At 36.0% G+C, this 17,591-nt stretch overlaps 1 long non-coding RNA gene across 1 annotated transcript; it reads left to right on the top strand.

The window, feature by feature from the left end:
* Positions 1-1,940: 1,940 nt before the first annotated feature.
* Positions 1,941-16,654, top strand: LOC146437747 (uncharacterized). The gene is made up of 5 exons (XR_014851974.1): positions 1,941-2,038; positions 12,876-13,031; positions 13,142-13,272; positions 15,754-15,844; positions 16,511-16,654. It is a non-coding gene; the product is annotated as an uncharacterized LOC146437747 (long non-coding RNA).
* Positions 16,655-17,591: the final 937 nt, after the last annotated feature.

Here is a 17,591-nt window from a genome sequence, read left to right as displayed (position 1 = left end):
GAACACTGATGCAGCATAGGGACTGCAAGCAGCGATTCCTGGGATTCAGGTCTCAAATGTGAACCAGAGAAAAATGTAGTTTGAGAAGTTAATGTGGCAGTCTGAGGAGGGCCTTTCTTCCAAAAAAAGGGGCAGCAGATTTCTATGGATCAATTCAGCAAGGTCCTGTTTTAATACTTGTTGATGGCTTCTTGTAGGGTGTTGGCTAATTTCACAACTGAACTTATTTGGATTCTGCACATGCTCAGCTCTTTGTTAGGTTTTTCCCTTGCAGGAAGTAAAAGCCAGAGTTGTCAGTGTCATTTACTAACTGAGACACCTGGAAAGCTTTGAGGGCACAAAGTGAGGTACTTAGGCACCTTGGGGAATAATTTGAACAAGTGCATCTTTCTCTTCAAAATAGCTACTGCTGTTCTATTACTAGGGAAGTGGTTTTAAAATCAGTTGCCTTTGAATGGTTCATACAGTTTGGATTCTCATGGAGGGGCTCTGTCATTGACAGTTTCACGGATTTATGTTCTCCTTGCTTATCTCCAAACCCCACAGAGAACTTAAAATCACTCCATTTAACTATATTTGATGTACCTATTGACTCTTCGAACTCTGCCTGCTTTTGGGAAGCTAGGCTTTGTTTGAGCACCTGGACAATCCCATTTCCTGCAGCTCCAGATTGCTTTTTACTCTGTTGGTTGACCTGGGTAAGCCTTTAAGACTACATAATATGGGTCTGATAAGGGCAGATAAGGGTTAGGTGTTTTAGTGTTTGCTTGAACTGTACAAAGGTGTGGTGTGACTCTGGGGGAAGAAGGAAGTGTCCCTGTTCTCAGGTGTTGTAGCACTTTGTCTACAAGCTTTAAGTGACCTGGTAACCATTTCTCACTTGCAGAATACTCTAGTGTATTTGAAATTCCCTGGACAGGCCAATAGAAAGATAAAACTGCAGTTGAGTGGGTGCTGAAGTCAGCCTCAAAAGTGTAATTTTATGGTTCTGTTTTTTGCTGTGTTTTCCTTTCCTCTCCTCTCCCACTCTTACATGTGTGGTGCTCCTTGAAGGGTGGTTAACAGGTTCATCACAGGATTATGGATAAACAATGTTAGAATCCCTGCTGAATGAGTTAACTTTATTTTGATGCTAAATATTTAATTCAGCTGAATGTCTTACTGAATATTCTGAAATGCTTTAAATACTGAAACTGGCCAAATCTTGGCACAGTGTTTTTGAGAGTATTAGTTATTTTTCCTGGTTTTGACCAATTGGCAAACAAACCTCTAACCTAATGGCTATATTTAGCAAAATTCCCTTTAATTTCAGTGGAGCAGAGTTCTTTTCCATCCTATGAACCTTTGATTTGCTAGTCTTTGATTATTATATTCCTAATATTTTTTTCCTCTGGAAAAAAAATATTTTCCCCTTTTTTAAGGGGCTGTGCTTGATTTCCCTTTTTCATGTGAGTGGAAATGTTGCTGCCCAAAGTCTACATATGGCTTGTGTCTAACAAAAAAAAAAAAAAAAGAAATTTGATCTGTTTGAGGTTTGGGTTATTGGTTATGTTGGCTATCAATCTTAATAATATCAGAACTCCAATTTTTACACAATTTTAATAATAGTAATGCTTTCAGTCTCTTGGAAGGGTTGCAAAACTAATTATAGAAATGCCAGAATTTCCATAGGAAGGTAACCTTCCTCTTAGCAGTACCAGGTGAACAAAACAAACTGATAGCGATTAAAGTGTCAGGATATAATTGCATTTTCTTTCAAATAAATCATCAACTCCCAATAAATAATTAAAACAAGTCATGTTCCTCAAGATGCTGCAGTTGAGTATCTTTTATTAAAAAGTGCTAGGAGCCATTATTAGATTTTTTTTTTAATGACAAATTTTCTCTTAATGTCAGATTTCATTACTTTGCTATTCTTTGGGGTATATTTTCTTTTCCACAGGTTTACTGGGAGAGCATAACTTGTATCACAAGCTGTAATGAGATATGCACTCCATGATGATTTTACAAGGAACATGTGAACCTAGACTTAGGAGAGGTAAGTAAATTTTAAAACCACTGTCCCAAGAGATATGTCTGTATAAAGCTTTGACATGTATATTAAAGAGTGTCTCTTTTTTTCAATATTTTCTCTAGCTAATTTCTTACTCTTTGGTGTCTTAATAAGACATTCAGTTTTAATAAGCAAAATCAAACCCAGAAGGACAAGGGAGCCATGAGAGTGGACTGTGTCCTGCTCATTGGTGATGATGAAATATGAGTTAGATCAAAGGTTTTTTAACTTTCAGAATCCAGGGGCATTTTGTGTGACTGTTGGGTTATGATGTTCTTACACTTCAGGCTGCTTTATTAAACATAATAAATTATGGTTTAGAGTGTTGTTTTATTGTTTTTCAAGATAGAAGCAGAGCTTTAAAAACGGGATATTAATATTTTTTCACTTAAGCTTCCTGATCTTTTCTGGGACAGTGTTTTGCTAATTTTTTTTTGTCTGATCCAAGCTGTTTGCACAATATTCTTTCTAAATGACAGACACTGTTGAGAAGATACTTTTTTTTCCCTGTAGAAATTGAAGTTTAAACATGAACCTTAATTTTTCATTTTGCCTAATTAAAACCTGTCATCTGATTAAATCTCCAAAACAAGTATAAATTAAATGCAAACTGAGTAAAATATTCTGTAAAACAAGTAATTAGCAAGCAGTTGTCAAATCTTGTTGCTGTTCTGAATAAGCACATTTGTTTCTTTGAGAAAGGTTTTGGTTAGTTTGCAAGACATAGTTCTCTATGTAATACAAATGTTTAATGGGAGTTGACCTAACATTAGGATTTATAAAGGTGTGTAAGAACGAACTAAAACTTCTTCAAGGATTTGTTTTTTTAGCAAGGTGTACATATGGAATTTATAGATGCCTAAGCCTGGGGTGCAGTGGTCTTGTATAAATGAAATAAGCATTTTTGAAATGTTGCAAAAATCTCTCTGTAATGAAGGCTGTTGCCTTGTTTTTCCAAGGCAGAGCTCAGTTGTGCATGCTCACACTAATGCTTTATCACTGTGTGCTTCTCTCTTTGTATGCTGGTGGGATAAATTGGATGTTCTCTGTGGCAACTTTTACTTTCATTAAGTTCTAGGGAAGTGTGGTGAATGCCAGTGATCAATGCACAGCATGTGATGCCAATTAGTCTTCTACTTTTAAATCCCTTTTTTGATGTGGTAGCCTAGTAATATCTGCTTTTCTGAGAACCACTGATTTGTTCCTTTGGAGAGCAAAGGTTTGCTGAGCATTGATGCTTTACTAAAACTAGCAAAGTTTTCGTGCTAATAGCTAATATCTTAAGTCACACTAAAGACTTGACTTGATCTCTTAGAGCTGATTTCATTGCTAAAAAAAACCAAAACAGTTTGGTGATTTCTGGACTCTACATCTTCATGTTTTAGTCTGCCTGTAGTTCTGTACTTTCATATAAAGCCTTATAAATGGCTTGTAATTGCAGCAGAAACTTGAAGCTTAAAGAAAATACCCTGCTCAGTTGTACCAAGATGTTTCAGCACGATGAGTGTCTGTGATTTGCTTGCACAAAGCTGTTTTCCAGATCTTCATTATCGCTGAAACAAATTACAGAAACAGACAGAACTCAACCAATCTGCAACTGTTTTGCCATGTACTGATCTCACCTTGATCAAATCCCAAATCTGTGCAGCAGGCTGTGTAACTGAAGTGCCTTGCAGCATGCCCTGCAGGTCTGGTAATGAAGTCTAATTCCCACTGAGAAACAGATGACAGTATCCTTCAAAACAGAAATATTCCTCAGAAGATTTAATTTTTCCCATACTGGGGCTTTGGGGAACTAGGCAAAAAGGAGCTGAAAGATGCTCCTAAATAATACAAGCATGTTCCTGATGGTTTTAACTCGCTTTTGCTAAACCCAAGTAATCTTCAATATCACCAACCTGGCATGCTATTGCATTTGGCCCATAACAGCATGTGCATTGCAGACCCCTTGCCAAATATATATGGCATCTTCCCTCCTCTAGTAATACTTCCTACTGGCATTTTTCTTTTTCTACACCTTCCTCTTTTTTTTCTCCTGCCCTTCCTACTGGATCTCACTTTTGTCTGCCTTTTCCTTCTCACCCTATCTTCCACAGCATCTTGCTTTTGTTTCTCCAAATTGGCAGTTTTTCTTGTACCTTAACCCACAATAATTCTCCATCAATTATTAGGAAACCTATTAGTAATATTATGAACTCTTTTTTCTTTATTTTCTCCAGAAAGCAACTTAGTTTCTGGATTTTTAGAATATATCTGCACATCAATATATTTGTCTTTAAACTAAATAAAGTGTCTTTAGCAAAAAATAGGCTATTTAATTAAATTGTGAACTAAGAATCTGCATGGTGACATCGGGTAAAATACATTATTATAACCACTTCAATTTTTTTTCCAGACTGTCAAGAGTTAGTAGGTGTTATAATGGATGACCATTTGGCTCATCATGGCATACAAAAGCAGCTGTGGATACATCAATATTGATTTATATTTCATGCAATTATGGCTAGAAGTGTAAAATGTTAAAAAAAAAAGTTTAAAATATTGGAGTTTTCAGAAATTTTCTGTTGATTGAACTAGTCCTCTTGATGACCTGTCTGGTAAAAACTTGTGATGAAAGTGGAAGAGAGATTTGAGCTCTTCTGGCTCTTGTCCATAAGGGGGTAAAACAGTTGGAAGCTTTGTGCTTCAGCTGAGAATAAGAAGTGTTTTGGTTTTGGCAGTGTTTCCAGGAATGGAACATGAATTGATCTTTGGGTGTGTGTGCTAATACAAAAGCACTGTACTGAATTATAAACTGCCTAAATGTGAAATGTAAGAGTGAGATTTTAAACCCTTTGTTCTCTGGTAGCTTGAATGTTGAAATTGTTCTCTTCATGAGTAGCCTTTGAGCCTATTGACTTTTTCTTCTTTTTAAAGAATGTAACACTAATTGTACCTTCAGTATTCTTTCCTAAAGAAGTCAGCAGTGAGACTGCTTGGAAAGTTTACACTTTTGATCATGATGTTTTAATTGCTTTCTGCCTCCAGGACTCTGTGAGTGTCTCCTTACAGTGAAACAAATGCTGGGATCACAGGGTCAGTGAGCAACCAGAGTGGAGCAAGATGTTTGCCTCTGAAGCTGAGAGAAAAAAAACCCCTAGCAAAACCAAACAAATTAAAATAAAAGTGCCTCCAAATAACTAATGAGAAAAAGCAAACCCCCTCACCTCACCAGATTTAAAATCCCCAGATAACCCAAATAGGAGATGAGATCTAATTTTTCTTAAATTCACAAGACCTGAATTTTCAATTTGCCGCAAATATATTTGCCCTAACACGTCATGTGTGTAAATAGATTAACTGAAGTTACTAATTTAAGGGGAAACAGAAAAGGCAACTCTTTTCTGTATTTAATTTTTTTTTTACTGGCTTGATGTTCACGAATGTGGCAAACACCAAAAGTCTAGTGGATTATCTTTTATCTTATGCCTGCTTTTCACCTTGGCAATCTTATTTTCTTCTGTTTCTTATTATCTTTATGTAATTTCACATGCATACAAAGGTTCCTGCTCCAACATTCAGAGATTTTAGACTCTTTCTGAAGATGTACAGGAGCTTTGAAGGCTTGCACTGAATAAAAGGAGTTGCAATTCCATCACCAATGCTAATTTTTTGGGGTGTGTTGTATTTTTATTTGTTCCAAATTGGCTATTCTTCATTCTATGTCTCTGCTACGTGAATTTATACTTTTAAACATTTTATCCCCTTCTAAATTTGAGTGAATGCCTAAAAGGTGTTTCAGAAAGCTTTCTTTCAAATGTCACAGCCTTTGTGTCTATAGTTATATTTGTATATTGTCAGCTGAAGGACACTTCCTAAACCAATGTGTGCTGTAGCATCACATGAATGATCTGCATGGAAGACCAAACTCTATATCTGATGTGCTTATCTAACTGAAGGGTTTTAAACTGAAAGGCTGATGTACAGTATTTGGAGCACTTTCCATGTAAATATATCATGATTTTGTGAGTTACTAATCTCTGCTGCAATATCACTTCTTAATAAGAATTTAAAAAATAAATAGTCATTGCTCATAGACAGTTTATGCACTCTTGAAAATTAGCTGCCAAGCCTTCAAGACATAAACTTGTCTTTGCCTAGGTCATCTTTGGAACACATGTCTGCATGCAGTCCTACATATTTTTATCAATCTAGCAGAATGCCCAAGCTGTAATTTTCATCTATGACTCTCTTTCCTTTTCCCCTGCTGCATCTGACAATTATCACACCTACTGACACGTAATATTACTGGCTTAATGGCTATGATTAAAGTCACGACTTAAGAAGACTCCCACTGAAATCTCCTTAATCTTGACATCTGAAATGCAGTTTTTGTGGTTGGGTTTTAATCAAGATGCTGCATGGCTGCTGGTGATGGCTGCAGTGGTCCAGGGACAGAGAATTCTCCAGGGGAGTTGGTATTGTGCTGAGGATGTGGGCAGCCGAGGTCAGATGGTTCTTGTTGTTGGGGATAATTTGAGGAGTCTAGCAATTCTGCTTTGGCCTCAAGCTGTTTCTGCTGTGCTTCCCAGCCTGGCCTAATGCACCTGCATGAACTTGGGGCTTGCAGAGAGTCAGTGGTTGTGAGATCCCGCAGGGCTGGAAAACATTCTCCTAGCCACGCTGGTCTGCTCTGAAATCGAAGCTGATGGCAATTCAGAGGGTTTGGTGTCCGAGTTAGCTGTATATTAAACACAGCTCTTCAGCTGTGGCAGTCACACCTTTCTATGAAATTTGTCTTTTGGAGCAGGTCTGTGGCTCAGGCTCTACGTGCTGCAGCCATCCTCATAGGTCTGTGCAGAAAAACAAGTGCAGGTTTCCTGTGCACTGGTCAGAAAATGGATCCTTAGTCATTGAAGGGGAAAATCTGAGCCAAGGGAGGTAATAGCTTGTCCTTCACCTTATTATTTGCAGAAAAAGGGCCTGAGTGATATATTTACACTGGAAGAAATCACAAGAAACTCTGGTAATGCCAAATGATTTCTGAAAAATTGGCATGACATCTTTTGCATTGACTGAAGAAGTAAAATGTGTGTTCTGATAAACCTGGAGTAGTTCTTATGTACATTCCTCTATTAATATTTCCTGGGTGGAAAACTTAGGAAATATTGTTGAAGCCAACAATATTCTTGTTGCCATTACTTTGGCTGCCAACTGCAGTGCAGATTCTCTGAAGAGACATAATAAATGGAACTGGATGTAAGTGATTTCCAGCAGAGAACAACTTACAGAGGTTCCTGCAGGATGAAACAATTACGGGAATCCCATAACAAATGTGGTAACACAGGTTGGAGAGCTGTTCTAGGCTGGAAGCCATCCTCACCTGCTAGCTCATGACTTTGTTTTCCAGGGTTTTACACATTTTGGAGAGGCTGTTAACTGCGGCTAGGAATATAATGCTGTGGTGTTGATTTGAGACACTGTTTAAGCAATTCTCTCTCTTGTTAGATTGATCATAGCACACTGGTAGGGCAAGAAAACAGGGGAATCTATCCAGAGAAAAAGATGCGTATATATTCATTACCTGTACATTATAGGTATATATGTATTTTTAAATTTAGACTGATTTGTGGACGCAATCTTGGAATGCATACACAAGTAGTGTTTAGTCATTCTAATAATCCTACCCTTGATTCCTTGGTGTTCTGAAATGGTGTTTGCTCTCTTTCAGAAAAACTTACTGTAAATTATGTGTTATTTGTACTTCCAGCTGTTTCTTAGTGCAAATCTTTGTTTTAGCAGTTAAAATGGTCTTAGTGTGAAAAAGGATTTTGCCTGTAATAATGACTTGCTTGCATGAAAACACTTCATAACATCTTATTTAAAAAGCATTACAGTTCAAAAGGACTTTGACCCAATGAGCTTTGTGATAATGTTAAAGGCCCACGGCATGTTTTGGTTTAAAAGCAAAACAAAATAATCTGATACATAGTGATAAAAATGAGATGTTAAATTCAAATGTACTTCTATGTTGTTTAAGAGTTGAAAGTTTATATCATAGTATTGTGTCTAAGCATTTTATTTCCTATTAGTGTATGAAATATTTTTCTAATTTATGCTCATGTACATATAATTATGGTTTTGTTTTTTTCTTTTATCCTTACTAGTTTATTCATAAACAGTCTTACTAAATCAGGTAAAAAACTTACCAATTGTTTCACTGTTTTGTTTTCTGCTATTTGTTTTACCTTGTTGAGAGAAGGTACCTGGAGAACTCCTTTCAACATGGTAGCTACTGTCCAAAATAATATTTACTTAAACTGTATCAAACCTAGAGATGCATGTGCTGTTTAATTGAGTCACCATGGTCAGTGTTTTAATATAAAGTAAAAGGAATCTGTGTCTTTAGAGGCCTTTAGTAGTTGCCTTTAACTTTTCTAGAGGATTAGAATATCCAAGTCAATATTGCTCAATTAATTTTAGTAATAGGCTCAGTGGTCTGGAAGCAGTACCTTCTTATTTTTTATTTAGGTCGTGCTCATACGTAGATAAAATTCTTGAACTTATAACAGCTCTTGGCAGTTGGAAAATTAGTATTAATTAACTTCTCTGCTTATATTCCTTCAAGCTAAAATGTAGTTGATGAGTTATCATGCAAATATAATAAATCCTGAAGCTGTTTCGTAAACATAGTCATTTAAACTGAATTAAATGCTTCATCAATGGAGACAAATGAATTCTTTAAAGCCATATTATTTGGTATCTAGAAATAACTCAGAATTTTTATATATGCATTTGTAATCCTGGGAAGCAGAGAATCACAAGTGGGATGACAAGACCTGATGCACATATAGATCTTGACAGAAATAGATAAGTCTGCTAGCCTAGTCCTTCAACTGGGGAATCAGGGACTGATATAATGCCAATATTCTAGATATTTTAATATTTTTCTCCCTTCTTAAAGCTTCATGTTATTTATATTGAACATTTTGCTTTAACTGAGAATTTTTCTATTTGACGTGAATTGTTGGAGTTATTTGCGGAGGATTTTAATAATGCCATTGAATATATTTCCCCTGAAGTGTGTAAGAACAGTAGTTACCTGTTGTGGAGTTTAATTGAATGCTTAATTTATTCTTCAGAAAGCAGTTTGTTCTCTCCAGAGAACTACTGGTTGAAGATTTTAAAGTAATTTTTTCCCTCTGATCTTGGATAACAAAGGCACCATGGCTGTTCAGATGGGAACAGCTGTTCTTATCCTTTCAAAGTCTGAACTGTGCTCCTTTTCTTCCTGGGAGGAAGAAGAAAAAAAGATCCTGATCACTTCATGGTATTGACCACTGAGGGTTCTTATTCCAAGGGGAGGATTTTCTGTATTTAGGAAATGAGTACTGAAAGATGTGCTTAATAATTTGACATCACAATCTTTGCACACAAAACTGCAACGACAAGAATCTGAAATGTGGCCCTGGGGAATGTAATCTTGAGCAAACTGACACTGTGTTACCTGCAGACTGTCAGTGTTCTCAAAGCAAGCCTGTTCAAATTCATTGGGCAGAATGGCATGTGGCAAGAATTTCAGCTGTTCTCAGAAATGTGTGTATCGCTTTCTACCTCATCTTCTAGCTTTGGAGTAACTGAGAACTCCTGCTGCTCTGGGTAGTTTTGTTTTAGAGAGGGCAAATGAAAATTTAGGGGAGCTTTTCTCCCCCACGGTTTTAGATGTGAGATAGAAATTGGTCTTTTCCTTCCGCTGTTTTTATGGAGCTAGTATAGCCTGTGAAGCTCAAAATCCAAAAAAGGACCTCAATGTGAAGTCCGAAATTTTACTTGGTGGGATCTAAGGAAAATTATTCTGCTGGCATGGACAAAACAGAAATTAATTGAATATAACTTGGAGTATTTGACTCCCAGCTAAATATACCTCTCTCTCTCTTATTGGTTAGATGACTGTACAAAAAGATGATTTTAAGGTGACTCTTTGGTAGCAATTACAAATGAAAAACAATCATATGTCTGACAGAATAATTAATGATGACAAGAGTTATTTTAGGAGTTTTCAGTAAAATATAAAACATGGAGTGCTGTCTTTTCACTTGAGGACGTGGTGTTCTCTAGCATTTTAGTGAAATTTCCAATACTGATAAGGAGGTTGCCACAACATTTAATAATGTGAAACTGGAGTTTGAGGGGTGCTTAGGCTCTGTAAGACTACTTATGTGTTTCTGATGAAGATTTGGTCTCTGTCCCCAGACTACTGAAAGTGCAACTGAGTGAGGCAAGGTAGAAGGAAATGGAACAGCAGAGTTATTTTGAATTACATGAGATTTGTTCCTCTATGAAGATGACAGTAGAAAAATAATTGAAATTTTAAAATCATGGTTCAAATCCTTATGGCCTTTCTGATGGGTCACACTTGCATGTGTGTAAAGATTTTTAAGTGCCATTGAACAATATTGATGGCATTTTAGGTTCTCCTTACCAAAGTATAAAAAGTGGACAAGAGCTGAGAATTTGGTCCCTGCTGTAGTCCAGTAATCCCGCAAAGCTCTTCCTATTCCTTTGCTTCTCTTTCCCCATGCTCCCAGTAGGTAAACCTGGCCCAGTTTCCTTGAAATTCACATTTGAGTTGATGATAGATATGGCTGGAGTGCCTTTGGGGTGCAGTAGCAGAGCGACTTTTTAATGGGATTTTCCAGCATTGGTGCTCAAAGAGTCAAACTTCTGATGTTTAGTTTAATAAACCAAAGAATCAATCTGCTTTTATCTTTGACAGCAATACGAAGGGTACATCTGGCATCATAAATGTTTGCTAATATCTCTTAAAGTGACATGTCCCATAATTTTAATTTGTTTTGCATGATGCTATATGAAAAAAAATTAATGAAATCAAGAACAGCAATCGTGCCACATTATTATTTAAATCAGATATTGTTAATGCCTTTAAATGTTGTATTGTGATAATAAGATTCAATCTCTTTGCATGAAAAGTGAATTGAAAACTCCATTAGAAGGCCTTATTTCTGTGGGGATAGGAAATTACTGTGAAGCTCTTGGAATTAATTTAAGTAACTGCTCTTCATAGACAAAATTCACCTAACTTTTATAGGTATTGCCTTAATGCTTTTTTTATCATTTACAAACATAAATTTCTGTTATAGTAATGTTTTTTGACAGCTGTAACAGCTAGGATAACTTGTATCTTGAACGATTTGTAAATAATGGAGAACTTGATGAAAGAATTCTCTGTAACCCAGGGGCCTATGCTGTACAGCAGAGATACAAGGGCTTGGGAAAGCTGATCTCTGTGATGTGTCATGGAAAGGTATACCAGATATTAAACCATTTGAAAAATCTGATATGGGTCTTTTTGTAAGCTACTGATGGATAGCTTGGTTTTTAAAACAGGTTTTCTACTTATTATTGGCAGTTTTTCAATGGAGACTTTAAAAAGAAATCTACGGGAATTCTGTGCCAAACTCTCATTTAATTCTGAGGTTTGAGCGTTTTATTACTTTAGTATCCTTTAACTTCCCAACATTTGTGTATGCTCTTGTGAATCATGGGTTAGCTGCTGCTTAGTTGTGTTTTCTGTTCACACTGATTATCTTGCTAAGGCATGATACATTTATACTAATAACTAGCAAGGGAAGAATGTTTTATTTTCAATTTTGGAAGAAGAAAATGCATAGATCTTGCCTAAGGGACTTTACAAAGTGCCAGGGCTTTTCTTAAGTTAAATGGGTCAAAGGAAATTCACATGTTTTAAGAATTTGATAACTTAATCTGATTTCCTTCTTTGTATTTCTCTCCAAGAGAAGTTGTCACTGGGTTGAGGGTTTTGAAAGATGCAGAATTTTAAGCTGATCCATTTGGCTGTGTGTGACTTATATCTGCCAGTTGTAGCACCAGCAAGTACTATAGGTTCTCTTAATTTTCACCTGTTCCCCCTTGAAACTGACAGTTTCTTGAGATGGTGAGGAAGCTGAAAATGACACAAAGCAGTATGTTATTCCACTGGGACCTTGGGTTTGGAAGTAAAGATTTTTCTGTTTAAATATCACATTTATTGAGTGTATGTGTGAATGTACACATTTATTCCTCAGTTTTAGCTTGTATCTCGTGGTGCTGGGTTTGGATATTTCCAGAGTATGAATAGTAAAGTATTCATAAGCCTTTTTAAACTGCATGTTGAATTTCTCTGGCTGCTGCAGCTGTTACCACCTGCATGACCTGAAGTCCATTGGATTTCACAGCCTTTTGCCACTTGCTCCTCCACTTGTGGTTTGCTAAATGCCTTGTCTTCTGCTGCATCAGAGTGAAAGAACACGAACACAGAAAGAACATGGAAAGCAGCAGTGTCTTGTCCAGCACCTACAAGTGGAGATAAATGATCCTTACTTGTGAAAATTGGTAACAAAGTTGCAGCTTCTCTAATCTGAGCCGTAGATTTTCCAGTATGTGCGTGTTTTGAATGGATTTTTTGCCTCCATGACGTATGTTCTTATTATAGAATAGTTTGGGTGTCTGTTTCTCTGTTTTGACATACATCTATATAGGAGCTCTACCTGGGTAGAAAGCTTGTTACACATGACTAAAAGTTAAAAAAAAACTTAAAAAAAAAGTAAAGTGAATTTGTGTAACACTTGGATTTTTTTTCTCCAGTGGTCTTGCAATCAAATATCTAATATTTACAAATCGATGCATGTTAACAGCTCCTGCTGTATTTTTTATGTATGGTTGATGGTTTCATTGGGAATAAGAAGAACTTGAAAGAACTTTAGAGATTTTATATTACCTTTATCTCTCTTATTCACTTTCTTTTTTTTTTTTTCTTCTCAAGGAGGGCGAGACGGAAAAGTTTTCTCTGAGAAGGCTTTTAGAAAACCCTTAGAACACCATCCAAGAACTTTTGTGTGCTCCTTAGACATGCAATCTGCACTCTGAAGCCCTGCAGGTCAATATATTCATCCAAAGTGGAAACTTCACCTGAAGTAAAGTATGTGTGGCTGTACACTATAAATACTTGCTACAACTAAATACAGACTTGTTTTTTTACGATTCATGAATGTTTTATTATTCATATATATATATTTTAATCTCTTTCAGGTTCAGTAAATGATAGTGGCTGCTGAGCACAGATGTGTGTCCAGGTAATGAAATGCCTGCTGCCTGTCACACCGCTCTGGGTCCCTTGGAGCCCAGCTCTCCACTTCCTTTTCCATCCTTGGCAATTCTTGGTAAGTATTGTGAAAAAGGGCTCTTGGGGAAAAATTTTAGCATGACAAAAAGAGTTTCTGCTCTCTGGATTTATGGCATACTAATTTAAGATATTCTTGCAGGAACACGTTCATTAAATAAGTAATCTTAGTAAATTAGAAGTCATGAATGCATGAAAGAACAGTAAAATATAAGAATTTTTTATGGTTGAACTCACTATTTAGGAGGCAGACCTGAAAGGCCACAGTGGTATCATGCACTGCTAAAAGCAACGTTAGACTTACCACTTATGTTTGAGCTAATACTGTCAATGAATTAAAGTATTTCATTACTGGTTTTACAGAAAAACAACAGGTGATTTAAGTGTGGTGCAAAAATCACTTGCAATGGAGACAATTGGCTGAAAAAAAAATATTGCTGAGAGAAGAAGTCTGCCACGCTCAGCATTTGCAGGAGCACACAGAAAATATTCCCAGAGAACTGACCAACTTCCTGTTAGGGAAATACATTAGAAATGAAAGGCAGAGTTGTTAGTTGTATAGCTTAGCTAAAGGAGGATATCCACAATTTCTGTCCTGACCATCGCCGCTAATATAGAAGTCTCTTCATATAATTGGTTGCTTTTTTTTTTGTTCTTTTGCAAAAAGGTCACCACCTCAGAAACTCACAAAGAAATCCTGAAACTTGCTAATTAGCACAGATGTTAGCGTTATATCTCCTTTTTCTTCACTTATTGTTAACCTCAGGAGCTTCTTCTTGTTTCCTCGGGACTTTTATACTGCTTTCCCCCACCTTGTGTACTCTCCATTGTTATACATCTGGTTATTTACAGATCCTGCATTTAGCATCCTAGTTATTTTATTAATATCCTTTTTATATGTGCCATAAAATACCATTTTTTTGATCCTAGAACAGCTTTCAAGAACACGTTGCTGTGCTGATTCAGCTGCACATTTTTCTTCCTTCAGACCTCTTTTGATTTTTTCTCATTTCCTATTTCATCTGTGCCCATGTTGTCACCCTTTACTACAGAGCAGTCGATTTTCTTACTTTTATTTCATTAATGTGTCTCTTCCTTCAGTCTTCTTTTTTTTAATTTTTTTTTTGGTTGCCAGATTATTTTGGTTTCTGTTTCTGGACTTAACACCTAAACCAGTCGATGGATGGGTAGGTCAGGAGTCTGTGCATTGCAAGAAAAGATAAAGCATCACTTGCCACCCATATGGCAAATCTCAATGCAAGTCTGAAAATGCATATTCTCTCACCTTGAAGGTTACTTGCTTAATAAAAAGATGTTTACATGAATTCATTCTAAATTACAGGGCAGAAACACTAAAATTACCAAAACAAGTAAGTTAACAGACAGTAAATTTGCACATGTATCTCACTAACATCTCTCTATTACCTTCCTGGGGTTGAATATTTAGTGTGTCCAGCCTCTTAAACAGGAATAAAAATTGTTGAGAACAGCCCCAGTAAGTTACTTTGGAACAAATAGGAATGAGTTTTTTTGATTAAAGAATAGTAGTTGGTTGTTGTATATTAACAGTATGACCCAGAGCAATTTTACAATAACCTTCTAAGTGCTTGCAAAAAACCCACAAAAAACTGCAAAACAAAAAAACCCCAACCAAACAAAAACCCAAGTAACTGACACACCAAAAAACCCCCTAATAAAGCTGTTATTTTCAAAAAATTCAGTTACTACATTTCTTAATTAATTCTTAGTGAGCTGTCAATATATATTAGTTTATTAAATGCAGAATTTAATTAGCTGGGATTATGATTTACGTGATTTCTGACTTGCTTGCTATTTACAATTTCTACTAAATGTTGCCGTTGGCAAAGTAAACATACTTAACTTATAGCCAGTGGGTGAGCAATTATTTTTGATTTTGGTGACACTCAATGTCACTAAAATTCTGTCTGTTTCAAGGGTACAAATGCACTGTTCTGTAGCCAGAGCTTGCAAACATGATTGTGTTAGTTTTGGCTGTGGCAGGGTTAATTTTCTTTGCAGTTTCTGGTATGGGACAGTGTTTTGTATTTGTATTTGGAAGGAGAGGGCAAGGGACCATTTAGCAAAGAACATCTCTCATTTAAGACTGTTGGGAAGGTATGCTTTTATAGGTGTCCCTAATTAAAGGTGAATGGTCTGTGATTTTCTTCTAGCCTTTAATGAAAAAAGCTGTTATTCCAAATAGTCCCAGGTCTGCTAGCAGTGCAACTAAAATTCTGTGCTAAACTAAATGCAGGATCAAAATGAAAATCAGAGAGTTTAATTTGTCATGGAAATAGTTGTTTCATAAGCCTGGTAAATCTTGCAGTGTTTTATTCCTGGAGAAGCTCAATCACCGAACTTTTCCATCTGTGAAGTATGTTGAAGTGGTGATAAACTTGTGTTAAAGAAGTGCAGTTAGTCCAATTAAGGTAAGAGAAAATGGTGGTTATATTCCTTTACACTGAAATTCCAAAAAGTCTTTTTTTGTTTATGGATACAGTGAACACTTTTGTCTGGGGACTGCTCTGCAGGAAACTTCCATGGAACACAGAAATGTCCACCACACTGGAAAAAGGAGAAAAGGCTGAGAGGTATGGCAAAACAGGACATGTTCAACTTTTGGACAATGGGATATGAGAGTGGGACAACCCAGTAATATTCCCAAGGACTGAGCAGAGTTCAGTGATTTCCAATTTAACTGTTATCATTGTAACTCAGAAAAAGGAGTCCTATGGAGTATTGGCAGGGTGTGATTATGAATAGCTTTGATTGGTGACACTGTCTGATGTAAAAGGGGCAAGACAAAACAAATTTAAAACCTTATAAGTGCAGGAGGTTTGTGGCATTGACCCTTTCATTCCTGGAATTAAAACTTAAACAAATATCTCATTTTTTTTTCTTCTTACATTTTCTTTTTTTTTCTTTTTTTTTTTTTTTAACCTTAGAGATAAATTAGAGATAAAACTGCAAAATGATAAAAACAGAAAAAGTATGATGTTTTTCTGAAGAGATGTGCATGTCCACAAACAAAAGTCCCTATTACAGGGTTAAATATTTAACTGAACATTTATATGTAAATGAGAAAATGCCATAAGCATTTGTATAAACAGCTAACTATTAAATGCTTGTAATATATTTTTATTCTATATATTAACACTGCAAAGTTATAGTAGCATATTAGTAGACTTCTAGCAAGAAATTTTAAGAAAAAATCCCACTTTTTAAGAGGTAACATTATTTTGTACAATTTTATTAAGAATTATATGCTGCAGAGAAATACAAAAACCAGAAGAAAAAGGAAAATAATTTCAGTATTTAGAGTATCTGTCCACTTGCTTAGAAATATGATGGAAAAAATTTCCTAGATGCATCATAAACTATTATGTGAGTGCTTGTGAAAGGATAAAAGGTAAGGACATAAGTATCCCTGCATCTTCATTTTACAGGACACTGGAAGAAATTTGAACTGCTTCATTGATAGATTTATTTGTTATGATCATTCATGGATGAGACCTCTCTTGAAAGGGAATAAGAAATATTATAACAGCAAAAGTGAAAGACCTTGACTAACTGCTTACAGTGTAGTTCTATGTCATGAATGAATGTTTTGTTCATCAGTGTAGAGTCAGATAAACTACAAAGGTATGTAGATGGATACATACACTTAGATCAGTGGGGAATTATTCTAAGCAGATTATTTGCAAATAATATTATGAAAGCCCTGGACCTTCTGTAAAGAAGGCATAAAGCATTTAGTTAATTACTTGATGCAGAGAAGATCTGTGTGGAACTTAGCAGAAAAAGGATTTTTTTCCTTAAGTGCAATTTATTCCTGAAAGGGTTGACTCGGAAAATGAGCAGTGGAAGACAAAGAGAGGTGAGAGAGAAGCTGGAACAGCAGAGAGAGGGATAGAAATCTGTATACTTACTAATATAAAACTTACTAACGGCATTGCTGGTTATGATTGTCTCTGGCAAGATGTGAGTGTGTACTGTCAGACATCCTGTTTATGGATGAAATGTGTCTGAATGCTTTTAAGAAGCCTGTAATAAATGAATTGTCATAATAACTGTTGAGCTGAATGGCAATTACCCATTAGATTTGTAGTTTTGTTTATTGGAACGTTTTAAGAGTGCTCCTCTACATTGTGCTGCGTTACTCAAATTTGGAAAGTAACATCACTCCTCTGTTCAGTAGTATGGATTCTCTTCACATGTTTAGTAAAGATGAAAGGTCACCAATTCCAAGCTGTTTGTGTTTATAATTTTGATTGATACCTTTTTATTTTACTACATTTTTCATAACTGAGCTTTTTATTGCCCCTCATCAGTTGTCTT

Source organism: Lichenostomus cassidix, chromosome 4, assembly GCF_008360975.1.
Source record: "Lichenostomus cassidix isolate B80296 chromosome 4, HeHo_3.0, whole genome shotgun sequence".
Lineage (NCBI taxonomy): Eukaryota > Metazoa > Chordata > Aves > Passeriformes > Meliphagidae > Lichenostomus > Lichenostomus cassidix.
Note: the sequence above shows the minus strand (reverse complement) of the source record. Positions and strands in the feature narration are given on the sequence as shown.